The sequence below is a fragment of the Equus asinus genome, chromosome 5 (assembly GCF_041296235.1).
Source record: "Equus asinus isolate D_3611 breed Donkey chromosome 5, EquAss-T2T_v2, whole genome shotgun sequence".
NCBI classification, from domain to species: Eukaryota; Metazoa; Chordata; class Mammalia; order Perissodactyla; family Equidae; genus Equus; species Equus asinus.
This window is the reverse complement of record NC_091794.1, coordinates 5787226-5790763: the sequence shown is the minus strand read 5'-3', so window position 1 is coordinate 5790763 and position 3538 is coordinate 5787226. Positions and strand designations below refer to the sequence as shown.

The following is a 3538-nucleotide window of genomic DNA, read 5'->3' as shown; positions in this document are numbered from 1 at the left end:
AACCGTCATATATTGCTGGTAGGATTGTAAAATGGTGCAGACACTTGGGGAATCCGATTGGCAGTTTCTTGAGTAGTTAAATATAGAGTTAGCATATGATCCAGCAATTCCACTCCTAGGTATATACCCAAGAGAACGAAAACATGAGTCCACACAGAATTGTCATACACGTGTTCATGGCAGCATTATTCGTAGTAGCCTGAAAGTGGAACCAACCCAAACGCCTGTCAGCTAATGACCGGATAAAGAAAATGTAGCATATCTGTACAGTGGAATGCTGTTGGGTTGTGTTATGGACTGAACGTCTGTGTCTCTCCCCCAGATTCATAAGAGGAAGCCCTTATCTCCTTGTGCTGATATGAGGAGGTGGGGCCTTGGGGAGGTAACTCAGTTAGATGAGGTCATGAGTGTGGGGCCCGGTGACAGGGCTCCTCATGAGAAGCTTCCTTGTAAGAGCTTCCTTATAAGAAAGGAAGAGACAGTGGAGCTGCTTCTCTACCGTGTGAGGACACAGCGAGAAGGTGGCCATCTGCAAGCCAGGAGGAGGGCCCTCACCAGGAACCAGATCTGCCAGCGCCTTGCCCTTGGACTTCGCAGCTTCCAGAACTGTGAGAAACAGACGTCTACTGTTTAAGCCACACAGTCCATGGTATTTTGTTCTAGGAGCCTGAGCTGACTAAGACACGTCACGAGAAGGAATGACATAGTGATACACACTACACATGGATGAACCTTGAAACCATTATGCTAAGTGAAGACGTCAGACACAAAAGGCCACCAAAAAAAGGAAAAAGAAAAGAAAAAAAAACGAGCAGAGAGGGAGCAGGTCTGTTAAAAAACCACCTCAGATCAGCTAATAGCGATCTGCTTGGGCCTCGGTGCTGCCACTCACTTCTGACACAGGAGAGGCGAGAGAGATCAGAACATCCCCCTCAGAAGCGGGCAACTGTTTGCACACACGGGGCCGCCCTGGGTCTGCCCCCGACATGCTGGGTCAGAGGCACCTGCTTAGACGAGTGAGCCAGGAAGAAATCTCGACGAAACCAGTGTGCTTAATACCTGAATCTTGTGAGCACTGCCTTTGGTTTTTTTAAAACTGTTTCAACAGTCTTGTCTGTACTTGAACAAAATTTCTTTTTAGCAAGAAAAAGCATGCAAGTAATTAGACTTAATCGAATAGACGGGCTTCTTTGTTCTAAAAGCACTTGCAACAAAACTCCACCTTCTTTTAGGGGGATGGTCGCAATCCATAATTACTGAAACCTCTTGTTCCATCTAAGAATAATGGCAAGTGTCATGAGGCTACTTTTTAAATATTTTTAAAATTTATTTCTTTTATTGTGGTAACATACACATAGCATAAAATTTACCATTTTGACCATTTTTAAGTGTATAGTTCAGTAGCATTAAATACATTCATATTGTTGCATATGAGGCTACTTTTTGAACTTTATCTTTTACTTGGTCATTTTTTTCCTTCAAAATATAAGAGTTGGGGCTGGCCCCGTGGCTGAGTGGTTAAGTTTGTGCACTCCGCTTCAGTGGCCCAGGGTTCACCAGTTCAAATCCTGGGCACAGACCTAGCACTGCTCATCGAGCCATGCTGTGGTGGTGTCCCACACAGAAGAACTGGAAGAACTTACAACTAGGATATACAACTGTGTACTGGGGGGCTTTGGGGAGAAAAAAATAATAAAACAAAAAAATGGAAGATTGGCAACAGATGTAAGTTCAGGGCCAATCTTCCTCACCAAAAAAAAAAAAAAAACAGAGAGAGAGAGAGAGAGACAAGTTCTCTTTGTGACACTCCTGTGTCACTTCTGCACATCCATTTCAGTGAGGGTCAATGTCCTCCTAGAGAGAGCTCTGGCATCAATAAGATAATTCTGAATTACTTCATCTACTACTTCTTAGGTAGGTTATGTGAAGTCTGGATTAGCAAATTCTGGATGAAAAAAGATCCCAAGGATCTGCCATGACCAACGTCAATGGAAAATTCTTTCTTTAAGATTGCCTTCATTCCAGTATACTGTTAATCCGCTTGGCCCATCGGTGTCATACTTGTTAAATTCTTTTGCTAAATCTGGGCAGACAGAACTATGGCACTCCTTACTTCCATAGCTGCTTCCAGGGGCTGCTCTGGAGGAATTCCTGCTTCTCTGCCTCTGAGCAATTGCTGAATGAAATACGTTACAGCTCGCCCTGTGATTGGAACGTGCTTACCTCAGCTGCCAGTCACATGCTCTGCAGCCACAGGACGGACAGGAGTGACACCGTCTTCTCTGTCTGCTCCATAGCAGTCACTATCAGTTCTCCTGCTTGTTTTGAGGTTCAGGATGCTGTTAACGCAAGAACAGCCCGCACAGCCGTGTGCAGGCCTGGAGTGTTGAAGGACGCAAACAGTATTTCAGCGGCGTATTCTGTTTTCTGGAGTATTCAGTGGTGGTTTAATCAAAAGAAAGTAATGACTTTCAGGTTCTTCCTTGAGTATTTAAAGAACGCTTGCTCCGTAGACTTTTCCATCAAGGGACAGTCTCCGACTACGCCATGGTGAGCAGCCACTTCAGGGTACATGTGGCTTTTCTATGACTTCACCCCAAGTAAAGAAGTCTAGGACGTCGACCCTCTCATCGCCCTCTTTGGCACTTAATGGCCCACTTTTGCTGACTCCTTGATAGCAATACATAAAAAGACAATAAACTGTGCTTCCGTGTTTCCAGCGTGTTCCAGTTTTGCACACTCGGGGCCACAGTCCACCTCGCCAGCTGGTAGCTGCCCGACCATCTTCCTTCTGCTCCTGCTGCCGTCCGGTCTGTGCTGGCTCGGTTCTGAGATTGACGGCAGGGCGTGGGGACTATCTAACCCTTCATAGCTGGACTGCCTTCTCCTACAACTTCCTCCTCTCACACTGCCATCCTTAAGATGGCCACAGGTGCCCACGCCCCAGTCAGACCCAGGCTGGCTCACACCGGAGTGCTCTGTAAGATTGTTTAGAAATGGAAGTTATAGGGGCAGCAGGAGAAAATTTTGATTTCTAGGTTTTCTTTGCCTCATTGTTTATCTCAAAAGACCTAAAAATCCAGCTTAGCCTAGAATACAGTGTCACCTTCAATTTTGACAAGAATCTAATACAGGTAGGTTAGAAATCAAGTATGAAAAGAGCCAGATGGACGCAGTGCCAAGGCTACGATCCCTTAGGAAAATGAACAGGATGGAATGGGTGAGATCACGGACGATGCAACTCAGTGTGGTCACCAATCGAATGTTCAGGTTGAATCCACTGGTAGAAGGTGACGTGTCTGGAGGAAGACGGGGGAGGAGAGAAGTTAGGCACGCTGAGGCAGGTGGGTTGTGGCAGGTTACTGCAGGAAGTGTATTTTCACCAGCAAGCTCCCTGGGCAATGCTCTCAAACCCAGATCCACATCTGAGTGATCCATGTGGTTAAAAAAAGCAAATAACAGCTGCCTGGAACCCACCTGAGGCCTACAGAAACAGGATCTCCAAAGGTGGCTTTTGTACTTTTAAGCTTTATAGGAG

At 45.9% G+C, this 3538-nt stretch overlaps 1 pseudogene; it reads right to left on the bottom strand.

The window, feature by feature from the left end:
- Window positions 1–1814: 1814 nt before the first annotated feature.
- LOC106838909 (actin-related protein 3 pseudogene) lies at window positions 1815–2784 on the bottom strand (annotated as a pseudogene).
- Window positions 2785–3538: the final 754 nt, after the last annotated feature.